This window comes from Meriones unguiculatus, chromosome 6 (genome assembly GCF_030254825.1).
Source record: "Meriones unguiculatus strain TT.TT164.6M chromosome 6, Bangor_MerUng_6.1, whole genome shotgun sequence".
In the NCBI taxonomy this organism is placed as follows: Eukaryota; Metazoa; Chordata; class Mammalia; order Rodentia; family Muridae; genus Meriones; species Meriones unguiculatus.
In genome coordinates, this window is record NC_083354.1 from 27,494,141 (window position 1) to 27,511,591 (window position 17,451).

General features: G+C 41.3%; 1 pseudogene; it reads right to left on the reverse strand.

Moving 5' to 3' along the window:
- LOC110543462 (baculoviral IAP repeat-containing protein 1a-like) overlaps positions 1-17,451 on the reverse strand; it is a 51,625-nt pseudogene that overhangs the window by 16,862 nt on the left and 17,312 nt on the right.

Below are 17,451 nucleotides of genomic sequence, written 5' to 3' on the forward strand. Positions count from 1 at the left end.
GGCTTTTGCTTTTTCCCTTGGTTGCCTCACAGAATTTGATGACAGGATCCTATTACTCAACACACCACATACTTCAAGCTCAAGACGTGAAAGAATGTAGAACTGACCTTGGAAGCCTCTTCCCTAAAGACTAACTCTCTCTTTCTCTCTTTTTTCATTAAACTTGTTTGAATGGGTCTCAAAATTCTGTGACAGATTTTTGGTCAAGTTGTGTCCATTAAAAAGTGCTGATTTTGAAAACTAATAACTTAAAACTGCCACACACAGACACAAAGGTCCAGGAAACATTCTTCTTTTCTTCTGAAGGTTTTACAATGCATTGTTATCATTAACCAGTATTTTACTATTAAACTTAAATGGCCAATTGAGACAAACAGTTCTGAGACCATTCTTTCACCACTGATTAAGACAAAGAAAACAAACAAATAAACAAGATTAACGCTCACAATACCCAAAGGTGCTATGAAAGCTGTCAAGGGAGAAAAGCAATTCACCGTCCTACCCAGCCACAAGGCCTATGAACCATAACAATGACCAGTATGGATGGTATATCCTATGGTATATTAATGGATTTTTGTATCTTGGAGGTAACCAACACCTACCCAATAAAATGTAAAGGCTGCTCATGAATAGGAAATTCATGCCTGCTACCATAAACCTAGCTATCTTCCTGTGGCTGGTAAAGTCATGGCCCCTAGAAGATAGTCTACTCTTGCCATTTGCTAAACAGGTGTAATTTCTACCTGCATTTTGAATACTTGTGCTTATATCCACAGAGAACTTTAGCTGTTGATCTGCATCAAAGAAATCAAAGAAGCTTCTTCTTTCTTTTGCTTTTTCTTTTCCTTTTGTGTGTGTGTGTGTGTGTGTGTGTGTGTGTGTGTGTGTGTGGTTTTTGGAGACAGGGTTTCAATGCATAACCCTGTCTGTCCTGCAACTCACTCTGTGGACCAGACTGTCTCAGATTCACAGAACTCTGTCTACCTCTATCCCCCAAGTGTTGGGATTAAAGGTGTATGCCACCATCACCTGTCAAAGAAGCTTCTTTTTCATAGAAGACAGAGACTATAACAGAAGTCCACAACTGGACAAAATCTAGAGAACAAGCTACCATGTGGAGCCCACCACAATTGATATATATAAGACTGCTCTTATACCCAAGGCTCAGAGAACATGGTAGGAGAGGGGACAGGATGCTTGTAAGAGCCAGAGGATCAAAATATCTGCTATGAGATATTCTTCTATACATATAAGATATTCTTCTATACATATAATATCTTCTATACATAAGACCAGAAAGCTACACCATAAAATCTCAACAATGTGGTTGCCCAAGCAAGGCCTATACAATGACAACACCAGTTAAAAACAATATGGGTAGTTCCACCCCTAGATGAAGAGCTATGTGTGATTAGTGGACTCTGAGAGGGGACTCAGCTTCTCCACAGACAATGCTCAGCAGGTTATCCAATCCCAAGCGGTCAGCCCTGAACACATACGTATACAAGCAACACTAATAGACTCAGCAGTTTGTATTTATATATGTGTTTATATATACAGATATGTAGACTAGGTTGACAGAGAACTGGGGAACAACAGTAGGTTTTGGAGGGAAGAGAGCATGGCATAGAAAGTATGTAAATACAGCACTCATGTATGACATTGTCAAAAATATAATGAAATAAATGTCAGTAAAAACAATAAAACAGGCAAACAAAATAAACAGAGAGAGAAAAAGAAGGAAGGAAAAAAGAAATAAAAAGGAAAAGAAAGATTGAAAGCTCATGAGGCCTCAACCCTACACAAAGAACTATAAAAACCTAAGGGATGCTAATGATGGGAAAAACAGTCTTCCCAGGGAAGAGCATGCCAGTTGGTTATGTAGTAACAAATGGTCAGCCCTTAAATCATATATACAAGTAGTAGTATTCAGACTGAGCCGGTATTGAAGTATTGAGAAATGTATACACATAATTAGTATACAAGTGTATTAGAAATATATATACACACATGTATGTATATATGTCAATATCAATATCAACAACTAGTTTTTAAAAACATGCCATGAATTTGAAAGAGAGCAAGAATGGGTATATGGAAAGGCTTGGATGGAAGATAGGAAAAAAGGACATGATATATTTTATGGTTTCAAAAATAATTCTTAAAAAGAAAAAGGACGGGGCTGGAGAGATAGCTCAGTGGTTAAGATTGCAGTCTGCTCTTCCAAAGGACCAGGGTTCAATTCCAAACACCCACATGGCAGTTCACAACTGTTTGTGATGCCAATTTCAATGGATCTGAAATCCGCACACCAAATGCACAGAAAATAAAAATTAAATAAATTATTAAAAAAACAAAAAAAATCATTAAAAAAGTTTTTAAAAAAAGAAAGGACAATACAGACAGAACAAAGAATACTTGAGCATATAGCAGGATGCTAAAAAAAATCAAAGTTCTGCTACTAACAATAACAAAATTTAAAAATTAAATATTTGCCATGGTATAAAAACTGAGAAATGAACTGAATAAAAGATACTAAAGTCTAGGAGCTGAAAAGATGGCTTAGCACCTAAGAGCTCCTGTTGTACTACAGAGGACCACAGTTAGGTTGCCAACACCCACATTAGGCAGCTGAAACAACCTGTAACCACAGCTCCAAAAGATCTGACACTCTCTTCTTACCTCTGGGGGCAACTACACATACAAGCACGGGAACACACACACACACACACACACACACACACATAGTGAAATAAATATATTTTAAAAGACATCATTATAAAGTGTATCCTGAAAACTATCGAAAAGTGCTTAGAAGAAGACATAATTATTATTTATGCAGATTAAATGTCTTCTGTGGAGAAACCATTTCCTCCTCTGGGCAGCGAGAGTGCAGAAGGTTCTCCAGCATCATCTGACACACAATGCCCCATTTACCAACAACAAGCTACTTAAGCACCCTTCTGAGGACCTTGAGAGATGAAACTATGGTGGCAATATTTTCCTACTGTTCTCTCAGTTACTTGAAACCCATTCTAGGATCCAGGGCCTTATACACTGCCTCAAACAGTGAGAGTATTCAGATCTCTCCTATCAAGGCACATTCATGGCTTGTGCCCGAGAAGTTTACATATCTAACACTAAGGATGAGAAACCACAGACTCAGCCAGACTGCTTGTGTAAGCACACTTGGGGATACCTGGTAACTGATTAGTCCCTGAGACCTCAAGAGACTGCAGGGCAGGCAGGGTGAGAAGCAGCTCCTGTTCTGCTGTGCTGAGCTCCAGCCTGCACACGGAGCACTTGGTGACAGAGGTCTTATTCAACTCCAGAGCTGGGCGGATGCTTTAAAGAAAGCCACTGCTGTTGGACAAGCAGAGCTCAATATTCTGTGAAGCTGAGAAGACTTCCATTAGGACCCAGAACAGTGCTTGGTCTGCTGGGCCCATGTTGGCCACTACAACTTCCAACCTTGGGATCTTGTGTGGCTTGGGTGACAGTTTCCAATACCCAGATTTTATTTTGGGTAGATGGCTGTATTGGTTATTCAAAAAACTGTATAAATTCTGTTCATTTTTAGGTAAAATTTCCGCCCATTCCTTCATATGTTCAAAGGCAGATGCATAGTCCTCATGTAGAGTTGGTGGCTGTAATGTTTCATAACACTTTTTCATGACTGAGTAACCTACATTACGTGACATTTTATTTCCATTCATGGAGACTTTTATACTTGCCAACAGTAACAGGCTTTCTGGGTGGTCCCAAAAGTTATGGAAATTCAATACATTTAAGCCAGTGTTCTACCTCGAAGGAATTGCAAAAAAAAAAAAAAAAAAAAAAAAATGGAGAACATGCAGAAACTGTGTTGCTTTCATAAGCAAAGTTTAGAGCAATGCCCAACAAATTTTATGAAAAAATCGAGGAAAAAGCTACAGGAGAAAACTGCCACAATTTTTTTAATTGACTGTGTTATCAAGGAAGGTTCTGGTTGGTGCTGTACACTATCCTCTTCTTCAGACATGTTCTTCAGCGACTCTTTCTCATCCACCAACTGAAGCAAATGAGACACAGCTTCTGGCCCTGCCTTTGATGAAGGATACCTGAAGACATACTTCAAAAAGTTGTTGTAGGTGGTCAGAGCCTTCAAGGGCAAGTTAATTTGTCTCAAATAATGAATTCCCAGGTCTTGGTCTTCCTGCCTGTCTGAACCCAGAAGTTCAGTCAGCATCATGGCAGCAAGAAATTCTTGGAAGAGAGGACTTAAAAACCAGTAGAATGGTCTTAGCCTCTGGGCGGTGAATTTGCTCATCAAGCAGGTGGTCAGGTCTTCATCTTCATCCACTGTGGCCTCTGTGAGGTCATCATTGTTGAACTCAAAGCAAGAAGAAAAACACCCTCTCAAGTCCAGCTGCCCACATGCGGACACAGTGGCCTTGAGGGCCTCAGCTGCAGCTTTGTACTTTAAGAACAGGTACTTCATATAGGACTTGAAAACTGCCACATCATGAAAGGGCTGGTCAGAAGGATTTTGAAACCAGTCAGTACAGACTGCTGCCATGAACAGAGGAGTTTTGTGAATTCCCTGTAAATCCACATTCTGTCCAAAGTAAACCATAAACTCTTGCAGAAGTGTTATATTCTATGAGAAGACCTACCGTAATACAGAGAATGAATTATAGAAAGGAAACTCTTTGATCTCTGTATCCAGGTATGGACAGTTGGACCTGGTCATGTTTGTATGGACAGTGATCAATAAGCAAGTTCGTGACAAGTAGTTTTTTGTAATCAGTGTCTCTAGGGCTTGGGGGAGTGAGTCCACCCCATTATAGTCATCCAACAAGAACAGCACCTGGTGTTTTAACTGCTGGATGATCCTGCTCAGGCATGCTTCACTTATGCAGACTCATGCCTCTAAGAGTTGGGCACAGATGATGCTGGCCAGACCCTGGTCTGGTCTGGTGGAACTAAGGGAGAGGTAGAAGACTAGCTGGAATCTGTTCAACAGGGGACAGCACCCTGATGCCCAGAGAAAAGCTATTTTCTTCAGAACGGTTGTCTTCCCACTGCCAGCTTCCCCCTCCACACACATGACTGAGCTGAGATTGGCAAAGATCTTGGGGATTGTCAGGGTCCCTTGCACTGGCCTGCTGATGTGCTTTGCAACGATGGACACATCACAGCCAAGCAAGTGGTCAGTGCCTTGGCTGGAGCACAACTCTGGCAAATTCATTTGGCAGAAATTGCCTTTGTTGTAGGCACCTCACAGCTGCTCACTCAGACTCTTTGCCTCTTGAAACCACTGGGCTTCCCTCAGAGCCAAGCCTGTGGAGAGAAGGGAGGCAGAGGAAGATGTACCTTCACACCTCTTTGATTGCATTGCTTGTCTGCTAAGGGTGAATTAGGACTCTCCTCTCCTTCCCATGACCCCCCTCCATACCCTAAGACCCTCTCATCTTTCCATAGCATCAGAATGTGGGGTACTATGTCTAAGGCCTCTCATTTGACAGGGACTTGGATATCCTGGCACCCTAATTTCCCTTTAGGATCTCAGGAGACCAGCTTTCTGCATGATGCCTTTAACACTTGCTGCTTTGGATCTGGCATGAGGACTGCTGTTGGTAGTCCTGCATTCACTCTCAAGATGCCACAGGAGCACTCTCTCACCCACCTTCAGTGCTCTCCTCTAGGAGCTCCTCAGACAATTAGAAATACACTTTCCTGTCCAAAGACCACATATAAATACACAGAATCCCTTGTGCTTTCAAGTTCTTACTGGCCTTGGTGGGATGAACTGGGCCCTCCTGATTGCTTTCACTTGTGATTTCCTTTGAAAGAGAAATCCTTTATTAAATTAAAATTTGCATGATAGTGAGACATTACGTTATCATTGAGAACCCAAAGTCTTCTAGACTTCACTCTGTTTGTGGCATGTATTCTACCAACTGAACAATGTCTCCAGCCCTTGCAATGTCATTTGGACATTTTGAAATTTGCAAATACTGTACACATATCACTTCAACCCAGAGTTATCTTTTCAGTTTTCACCCTTTTTTCTTCATTTTTTCCAGTTTTGTTTGCTGTTGGTTTTTTGTTTTATTTTTAGAGATGGGGTTTTATAGTATAATCCAGGCTGATCTTGAACTCACAACCATCTTCTTGCCTCAGCTTCCAGAATGCTATATTGTAGACATGAGCCATGATTCCCAAATTTGCTTTTGCTTTGTGGGAAGGCAATCATAGCACACCTACCAAACAACTGCAGCATGCAGCAATTGGTATGCCGATTGAATTCATAGTTGTGTCTTCTGTTTCAAAAATAGGTTTCCTGATTTACTACTTGACATTTGGTTTTGTTCTCCAAGCACATTCATAGGCCAGAAATATATCTCACTTCAGAGTGCTTGTGTAGCACAAAGGGGGTCTTGGTTTCAATACAAGAAAAAACATCAAAAGTCAAATCAGCTGGATATGGGTGCAGACAGTTGGAACCATAGCATTTTTAAGGCCGAGGCAGAGATCATAAGTTCCAGGTCAGGTTTGGCTACACAGAAAATTCAAGATCCACCTTAGCTGAAAATCAGAAAATCTGTCTCAAGGAAAAGTCCAACCAAGGAAAACGACACGTGACTTTAAGTTTCAAAAGTTCTAGCAGAAAGTCAAGCCTACTGCCCTGCAGGAAAAGGGCAGATGGAATGTGTTTAGTCTACATTTTAATCAAGCCGAGGTCTAAAAGGCTCTCAAGGGTCTGCTTCTTCTGAGAGAAGGGCTCACTGTTCACTATGATGCCCCATCTATAGCTATCATGTGACAGTTGCTTCTTAGATTCTCGTGAACTCTATCTAATTATGATACATTTACAGTTGACAATCACAGCTCAACCAAGCAATGATGTGTTGCTGAGTCAGAGAAGGGGTGGGGCTCATTACCATGGCTTCCAGAAGTGCATGGTGGCTCTCAAGGGCTGGAATCACTTCTGCAGAGGACTGCAAGTTTTGAAGAAATACACAACTATGCAGAGAAGATAAAGTTGTGAAGTGGTTCCATGCAGTTAAGTGTTTGCATTAGCTTTATGGAGAATATGAAGATTCAGGACCAGGAATGAAGCAGAAAGTGAACATTTTCAGTGACTCTGTCAGTCTTGCATCCTGTATAACCTTCAGTGTCTGGGTTCATATAACAATGCATGTGGTTTGTAAAGTAATGGTGAAGATATTCGGGAAATGTTCTGGGGTGAGAACAGAGTTAGTGTCTGTCCATGAAACCAGCTAAAATAATCTTAAAGAATATAAAATAGTGACACAGCACTGTGGGAGCAGAGGCAAGAGGATAACTTGGGCTCGCTGGATGCTAGTAGGTTCAGAGAGAGACCCTGCTTCAAGGGAACAAGACGGTGACATAAAGGAGAGGATACTCCCTGTCTCCATTTGACCCTATGTAGACAATACAATGCACACACAAACACACATTAACTAAGTGAACAAGGTAAAAAATAAATAAAATTTCACAGATTAAAATATGAGAAAACTATAGAGTCATGGAAAAAGAACAACAAAGGACATTAAAAATACTAAACAAAGTGTACAATTAAAAATTTAGTTAACAATAATTTTTAAATATTTCAACTCTTGTCAAACTGTCAGAAACAAACCCACAAAATGTGAGTGTGCCAACTACATGAAATTCACATTAAGAATAAAAACATAGATATCACACAGTTAAATAAAAATTTGATGCTTGCTGCACAAACATGGAGACTGGGCTCAGATCTCGAGCACCTGTGTAACATGGAGGCAATAGGGACAGTGTAATCTTAGAGAAGGAGAGACAGGAAAACTGTAGGAGCTCACCAACAGCCAGTGAGTCTCATTGGCCAGCTCCAGGCTTAATGAGAGACTTGTCTCACCAAATAAGTTTGACAGAACTACAGACCTATTTCTGAATACACAGAGCATGTTGCTTTCAGGATAGAGAGGAATCAAGCTAGAACTGACTCAGAATTTTCTCCCTGCTATCTCCCTGTCACAATACTGGAAGAGGCTTTGCAGTCTGCTGGGGGAGGAAGGCCACCTGCATTCTACAACATCACCATCATGCCAGACAAGATGAGGCCAATGGTGAAAAGTGGCCTAAATCTTTAGGGATGACCAACTGCTTTTGTATTGGAATTGAGGCTGCTTCACAGATGCTCCAAACGTGGTCAAGCTGGGTGTGGTGGGGCAGGCCTGTAAATCTCAGCACTTCGGTGTCAAAGACAGGTGGATCTCTGGGTCAAAGCCCAGACTGATCTACATAGCAAACTCAGAACAGAAAGGGCACCACAGTGAGACCCTATTTCAAAAAGGCAAAATGAAAGGAAAAAAAACCTAAATTAAGCCTGGTAAAAAGCACATGGCCCAGAAACTCTCTAAAGGTCTTAGCAGGGAAGGGTCTAGGAATGCTATCTGGCTTAATGGACATCCTGTCAAAATTCCTTCTAAATATTTATGTTCCTATGCAACTAATGGTGCTGCTTTGATTCTTGGGTAGGTAAGCTTCTCACTGTAGTACAGAGAATAATTGATTGTTGAGTGTCAGCAATAAATGAGATGTCTATGTCAACCTCACACTATGGCTCTGGGAGCATGTGATGGCACAGCCATATCCATTGGAAACAGCAAAAGTGATGAAGCCTGCACAGCTGTTTGACAGGGCTCTAGCAAAGAAGAGCCAAATGCTGCAATCATTTTCATTCTTTCCCTCTTTTGTAGGTTTTTAGGATCTATGTGTTTTATTGGGGGGGGGGTGCTTTTAGCATTATGATTTTTTTCTGTCTTTTCCCAAGAAAATTATGTCTGAGTTATTTCCTTTTAGAAAAAATAACATTATCTGGCCACTGTTGTGAAGGTTTCTTATGCATTGGAGATCACTGAGCACAGATTAGGATGTAAGCTAGAAACTATTTCATGAAGCCGTTACTACAGGAATCTTTTGTGGATATCTGCCCTTAAGCAAACTCAAACAGTGTAATTGGTACAGGGAAAACAAAGACAAGGACAAGCTCTGACTGGCAAGAAAACCAGGTAAGAGATTCAAGGCCTCCCTTTATAATACTCTTAGAACTCTCTAAAAATGTAATTTACACATAGGGGGTCATACAGGGTACACCCCTGGAGGAAGAGAACTCAGTAAATAAGACAGATTGACTAAAATAACTTGTTCCTACTTTATAGTGTAGATGATGACACAAGTAGTAAATGGAGTTAGGTATTAATATTTGCTCTTCATTAAAAAAAAAAAGTTCAGGTGTTTTCTGTTTGTCTGGAGTGCCTTAAAACTACAAATACTGCCTGCCTAAAAGCAGGCTGTTATATAAGAAATGTGGTTGCTTTGGATAAGACAATCTTTAGATTCTATAACTTGTAGTTATAAGGCTTATAATAAGCATGAATCTGTTCTGTTTGTATTTTCTAATCATGACTGAAGTTGTAACAACTCGTAATGAAAAATCAAACAAATCATCTGCACTTCTTGGACAGGTTAGTCTGTCATTAGTCTGTCTTTGTTCTGTGAAACCTTTGTAATAAAGAAGCAATCTCATTACTAGTCAATCAGAACTGCAAAATTCCCCTGAGCACCTCTCCCTACTCACTCCTCTCTCCCTCGCCAATTATCTCCTCTGTACACCACTCTCTGTTGCTCTCATTCATCCATAATCACTGATCAATGTGGCAGAGCTTTCTGAGCCACGGTTTGGAAGCCTGTTCTTTTTTTAAAAGTATTTTATTCTTTGGAAATCACAGAAATATGTACAATGTATGTGGATTATATCAACCCCCATTGCCTTTCTTCAGTTTCCCCAGACTCCTCCTAAAGTGAGGTCGCCTCCCAGCTTCGTATCCTCTTTTAACTGAATTCAATTAGTGCTGCTCATGTGTGAGTGGACACAGGGCCATCCAGCAGAGCTCGGGAAACCTCAAGGCCCACGGGCTGAACAAGTGTCAACAGCTCCCCTCCTACGGGGGGGGGGGGCTTGGCTTGGCTGTATTTGGCACAGGCTTGTATAGATAGGCAACCACAGCAACTGAATTCCTGAGGGAAGGACCCTGCTGTGTACAAAACAAGACAAACCCAAGACAAAGTCCTCTACAACCTCTGGCTCTTATGACCTCTTGGACTCCACTTCTGCAATGGCCCCTGAGTTTGGGAGAAGGAAGTGTCCTCCTTAGGAATGAGCAATCAATGTCACTTATTGTCTGCACTTTGACCTTGTTGTAAGTCTCTGGAATTCTGTTCTTGTTAAGGTCTGAATTTATGTACATTCCAGACTCCCATTAGCAACTGAGAGCCCTGGGGTGACCTAGAGATAGACTTGGAAGAAAGGATATGGTCATTGTTGCCAATTGTAAGTTTTCATCTTGCTGTTGTCTATCTAAACAAAAGCTGGGGCTAAAGAGATGGCTCAGTGGTCAAGAGCATTGGCTGCTCTTCCAGAAGGCCAGAGCTCAATTCTCAGTACCCACATGACAGCTCACAACTGTCTATAGCTCTTGCTCCATGAGATCTGACTTCCTCACACATGCAGATGAAACACCAATGTATAAAATAAAAATGAATAAGCTAAAAAACAAAAAAATGTTGTGTGTGGTGGAGCATGCCTGTTATCCAGCACTTGGGATATGGAGGCAGTTGGATAAGTTTAAGGCCATCCTCCCTAAACACTGAGTTGGAGGTCTTGCCGGGTTATCTGGCACTCTGTCTCAAACACCCCTCTACCAGCTGACCGGCCCCCCAACAAACATAGCAGGCAAGCCAGTCAATTATGGTAGCGCATGGCTATGCATCTAGTATTCATGAGAGTAAGGCAAGAAGATGTGAGTTTAAGGGAAATCTGAGCTATACTGCAAATCAAGATCAGCTACACAGCAAATTTATTATTTTTTTTTCTGAAACAGGGTTTCTCTGTGTAGCCCTGGCTTCCTGGGACTCACTCTGTAGACATACTAGAATTCTGTCTTAAACAATGTGAGGGCTGGAGCAGTAGTTCAGTGGCTATGTGCTGCTTCTCAGTCATGACACTCTGGATTCAACCTCCTGTCCCCTTTCACACACACACAATAGACATAGAACTAAAATAAAAAGAAACAACAAACAACTGAAGAAGAACAGGCAAAGTTGAAGGTTCATGTAGATGTGTGTGTGCGTGTGTTTGGTAAAAGGACAGTGAACTGAAATTCAGGACTGTGTTTGCCCCTGGATGAGGATGGCATCATCCTCAGGACAAGGGAGTGGCAAGGTGGCCTCTGAGGCATTGAGAGACCTTGACTTCTTGACTTTAGCACTCAGCTCCTAGGCTTTATTGTTATTGTCCTTTAAACTAGATCTGTAACTACAGTAGATACACATTACGTATGCTAGTTTTAATTAAAATAAAACAAAGTTTGTTGATAGATTCTAGAACAAGTTTTAAGTACAACCAAATTCTCTTCTAATTTGCCACACAGGAATTGAGAAGAAGGCCCTGGCATTCTCAACTATTTTCTACATACAACTAAAAAAAAAAAAAAGAAAAAAAGTGGGGCCTGAAAATGTTTCTGTGGGAGAACAGTCACTACTCCTGCAGAGGACTCAGGCTTGCTTCCCAACACCCAATCAGGCAGTTCACAGCCTGCTGTAACTCAGTTCTAGGATATTTGATGCCCTCATTCTGACCTCTGTGGGCACCAGGCATGCAAGCAGTGCACAGATATACATGCAGACAAAACACCCAAAAGTCAAATACTTTGAAAAGTAAAAGAAAAAAGTGACCACTGCTGTCACTCATCTTCTAACTTAAAATGAGATGGAAATGTTCTATGTATTTATTTATTTATTTAAAACCAGGAGAAATCATGCTATAAAGCCCTGGGCTAGCACAAAACATGTGATTTTAGAAGGAAGAGAACTGAGAAGAGCTAGAGAGAGATAAGAGAAGGTAATGGGAGGATGGTGGTGAGCATGATTGTAGTAAACTGTAATACATATAACATATATGTAAAACATAATGTATATATATGGAATGTTATTGTATGTATTAATGTACACTAAGAAAACATTTTTAAGGAATATTTTAAGTGATTCAGATACTATTAGCATCCTATCTCAAGCAAGATGGTTATTTAAGACTTTACATTTAAATGTTAATAATTAAACTTAAATCAATTTAGAGCACTTTTAGGTATGTTTTGGATGGAAAGAAAACACACTGGTGGACCTGAACACAAACTGCTGAGGTACCAACACAGTTGCAGATTTTCCTGCCTTCCAAGGGAAACCAGATCAAAAGACTCTTGTTTCTTAATTACAAGTGCTGGATTTCAAAACAGATCAACTTTAGGGTAATTCATATCAAAGTATTTAATATAAAACAAAACTACGTTTTTCTTCATGCAGCTTCCTGAGAGCTAGGACTTCATGTGTCAACCACCTTGCCCAGAAATACTCACTTTTCAATCTGCGCATATTGATATTTAGCTTTGAAAATTCTAATTACTACATAATAACAAATTTCATTGTGCAAGTGGACATTTCTAGGGTTTTCTTATGTAGAAGATGAATAAAAATACATTTGAGGACTGACAGAAAAGGGGTGAGAGTAGCTCTATAGTAAAGTGATTGCCTGGTGTGCTCAAATCAGTTCTTCTACCACCAACACTGGAAAAAGAAAACCACTGAGGAAATCTTAGACAATAGAAATAGAAACCCATAAAGCATTCTAAAACGAGGTGAAAAGAAAAACTAGTTTGTACTCAAAAAAATCAGAAAGGCCTAGAACTGGCAGACATGATGTGGCCTCTGCAGTGGGCTTAGGTGGCTGAGGCAGGAGGATCATGAGATCAAGTCCTACTAGAATTGTTATGACAGTCTGTGCTACACAGATCCTGTTTTTAAAAGTGTGTACATAGAAACAACAAAAACTATGATCTTACTATGATGAGTAAAAAAGCTAGACAGGGAGAGTATCAAGAGGGAAAAGAAATAAAGATACATGGATACATTTTTCACAGTGGGAACCAGAGAGTGAGCAGACACTACCCACAGATAACAAACCTGGACAGTGAGGGAATAACAGATGAAGTGAGTTCAAAGTCAACAGAATTCACTTTGCCTTCTATTAAGCCCCAATGTCATAGCAAATAGATTCTACTGTTTTTGGTGTGGTCTGCTAATGGGTCGTCACCTTCCTCCCACTTCTCCATTCATCCTCCACAGGAAAAAAACCGGACAATGTCCTTTATGCCTAGCAAAAGGAGATGGGGTCAGCTCAACAGCACATACACCTGTTAACTCACAAGAATTCGACACCAGATTTCACTAGTGAAATCCTGCTTGCTCCTCCAGTTGGATTGTGTGGCAATACCACACACAGGAGGCAAGAGTTCACACAGGACTCTTGGTCCTTCCGTGGGGTGGTCAGCAACAGTCACCAACAGTCGCTGAAGGTTCCTGTGCACCGTGTGCTTTGATGAAACCTCTCCCAAACCATCATCCTGAAAGATTTGCCATCAGGATCTGGAGTAGGAGCTCCGTGAGAGCAGAGATTTCTGTCTGTTCTGGACAATGATGACATAAACAGACATAGGCAACCAACAAGATTGATTACTGAGTAAATTGGAAGAATATACTTGTAGCTGGGGCAGGATGGAAGAGCAAACTTAGGAGCCTCTATGAAAGGCAGATTATGGAGAACCCCTGTCTCTGCTCACATTATTGCCAGCTCTCCTCCCCTAGAAATAGGAGCACTTCATCAGTGAAACTCAGGCAAGGCTGGCAAGAGAAGACAATGCGTTAAGACCAGGTGGTGAGTTTTGTGACAGTGGAATAGGCCTGTCAGATGAAGTGACCTCAGGTTCCCCAAGCTCAGAGGCTGAGTACCGAGGGAACTATGGAATGCTGAAGGTCTTATGAGGCCCCAAAGAGATCTATGACAAATGAAAATAAAGAAAAGTGCAAGTCCGGGAGTAGACTACTTGTCAGACACAAAATACTGACTATTTCAGGTGCTAAAGAGATGCTCAGCATAAAGAGCACTAGCTGCTCTTGCAAAGGAGTCAGGTTTGTTTCCAGCACCACATGCTGGCTCACGGCAACTATATCTCCAGTTCCAGGATCCAACACCCTGGCTAGCCTCTGAGGGCACCAGGCAGGCATGTAGCAAACATGCTTACATGCAGGCAACCTCACACATAGAAATGTGAAATTAAAGGGGAAAACCCCGACTGACCTGTGTAGAAAAGGCCTGCTTTGACGAGAGCTTCTACAGCCTCAGGTGACTTGTGGGGCCAGTCCTTAAAAGTGTCCTTCCTCACTTCTTCATTAGCAAAGACACTGTCATTGCAGTAAGCTTGGGTAAAAAGACGTGGGTGAGAGGAGCAGGCTTTGATAACAAAGTTCAAGTTAGTTGTGTGTATAGGTGGGAATGATGTCATGATCTGTGCTTGTGTCAGAATGACTGAGGGTGGTTAGAAGAGCAGGAAGAAATAAGAGGTACAAGAAAGACCATGTTAGAACTGCTGGAGCAGAGTGGAAAACACTTGGGTATTCCATCCATTCGATTCATTTCTGTGCATGGTCATTGTGTTAACATGTAACTTAATACTATCCCCTGGTCATCTAGCATCAGGATAGAAGAATAATGAGAGGAGATTCCTATTTCTAGAGTCAGTGTGAAGATTTGAGAAAGGTCATTTCTCCTGTGGCTTTCTTAAAAACAGTCATTTTGATGGCTTGCTCTTTGAGATCACCACACTGGGAAGAACACTCATCCTGGCCCTGGGCCACTGGTCTTCTCCACACTGTGAGGACTTGAAAATTAAGGTGTCCCAACCTTGGTCTGACAAGATTCTCAAGATGAAAGCTTGCTGTGTTCACACATAATCCTAGATTCCCCCTTTTTTTCCTTTTGCTTTATTTCTTTGGAATTTAAAATAGTACACTTTAATTTAACCAGAAAAATATTTTTAGTGTCTAGAACCTTTTATTGACTTTTGCCTTCTATTAAGCCCCAATGTCATAGCAAATAGATTCTATTGTTTTTCTTTTTTTTCAACAATGTATCCTATATATATATTATTTTTTTTAATTTTTATTAATTACATTTTATTCACTTTGTATCCCCCCCCATAAACCCCACTTTCCTCCCTTCCCAATCCCACCTTCCCTCCCTCTTTTCCACACATGCCCCTCTCCAAGTCCTCTGATAGGGGAGGTCCTCCTCTCCTTCCTTCTAATTCTAGTCTATCAGATTTCATCAGCAGTGGCTGCATTGTCTTCCTCTGTGGCCTGGTAAGGCCGCTTCCCTCTTAGAGGGAGGTGATCAAAGAGCACCTACTAGAATCTGTACACCTAAAGAAACTAATCAAGAGGGAGGACTCTAGCTATAATGCTCAATCTCCATCCACGAAAGGCAAAGAGGATGGATATCAGAAGAAAAAGAAAACAGGAAACAAGTTAGGAGCCAACCACAGAGGGCCGCTGAAAGGCTCTGCCCTACAGATTATCAAAGCAGATGCTGAGACTTATGGCCAACTGTTGGGCAGAGTGCATGCAATCTTATGAAAGAAGTGGGAAATAGAGAGATCTGGAGATCACAGGAACTCAATGAGGAGAGCAACAGAACCAAAAAATCTGAGCACAGGGGTCTTTCCTGTGACTCATACTCCAACCAAGGACCATGCATCGAGATAACCTAGAACCCCTGCACAGATGTAGCTCATGGCAGTTCAGTGTTGAAGTGGGTTCCATAGTAATGGGAACAGGGATTGCCTCTGACATGAAATGATTGGCCTGCTCTACTGTTTTTCTTAGTTCTCACAAGTATGTTTCTCTGTTAGGAGCAGGTTGGCACTTGTGTCTTTCTTTGGCTTCCTTCTTTATCTGATCATTTCCTTCACCTGTATTAGGATACTGTCTCGGGACTATGTTGTCCTCTGGCTTCCAACCTTTACACATGAACCCATGCATACACATATACATTAGGGAAATAACTGAGTATAAATTGGGTTTTGTTTTTCTTTGTTTTAGAGACAGATTTTCTTTGTGTAGACTTGTTTGTCCTGGACTAGTTTTGTAGACCAGGCAGGTTTCAAATTCAAAGATCCCACCAGCCTCTGCCTCCCTGAGTGCTGGGATTACAGGCATGTGCCACAGTGCCTGACTGGGTGTCAATTTTATAAAGATTTACTTTTAAGGATTCAGTTATTTTTATTTTTGATGTAGGTGTTCTGTCTGCGTGTTTGACTTTATCACATGTGTGCAGTGGCCAAGGAAGTCAGAGGACTGTATTGGATCCTCTGGAAAAAGACTTGAAGAGTTGTCAGCTACTACAAGGTGCTGTGAACCTAACCTGAGTCCTTCTCAGGAGCGTGAAGTACATTAACTTCTCAGCCATAAAGTAAAAAAACAAAAAACAAACCAAAGTCATACCATGATGAGAAATCACTTATAAAAATATTTTTTGAAGAAAGATGAAGAGGGCTGAAGAGATGGCTCAGTGGTTAAAAGCACTTTCTACTCTTTTAGGGGACCTGAGTTCGGTTCCCAGCACCCACATCAGACAGCTCACAAATGCCTGTTACTCCACCTCGAAGGGATCTGATGCCCTTGTCTGGCTTCCAAAAGAACCTGTATATGTGCAGCGTGTGCACACACACAGAGAGAGAGAGAGACAGAGAGACAGAGAGAAAGAGAGACAGAGACTGAGATACAGACAGAGAAAGAGAGAGAGAGAAACATAAAAAGAAAGAACCAAACAAAGCCTTTGGAATGTGCCTGAGGTTTTACCTGATACCATAGGTAATTCTCTTCTGACCCAGGAATTCACAATATGTTCTCCCTGGGGAAAGAAATTCAGGTTACTGCCTGATTGGCTGACTTACAAGATATACATCTATCTGTGGCCTGCAACATAAGGTCTTCCCAAACTGAAGTGAATTTTCATTCGAGCAGCAGAATTTGAGCAAAGCAGCCCTTTAATTTTGGTTTGATTTCCATTGATCTTGTAAACTTTTATGCAGTGCCAAACATCAGTGAAATGGAAGCTTCTCAGGGTCACTCTTACCATACACCCTGCTCAGCCACAGAACTGCAGTTACATACAGAGGTGTATTTTGACTCATGAGGAACTGAGATATGGGAAGGGAGCCTCACTCAAAAGAACCTCTCCAAACAAGCAGCTCTCCCTCTAAGAAAACTGCACCCCAACTGTCAGCCCATGCCCAGTCACACAATTCAGTCTCCTTTGGCTTCAGTTTGAGGTAGGTTCCCACTGTTTGCCACTAGGATGCCCTTACTAGTTTAAGGGTGTAAATAACAAGGTTCAGGAGCCAGCTTCGAGTACCCTGCCTCTGCCATGTACTAGACAGAAGATTGAGTCAGACATCCAGATGGAGTTGGCAGCAGATAGCTAGAGTAGTGAGTGGACTCACTCAGAGGGAA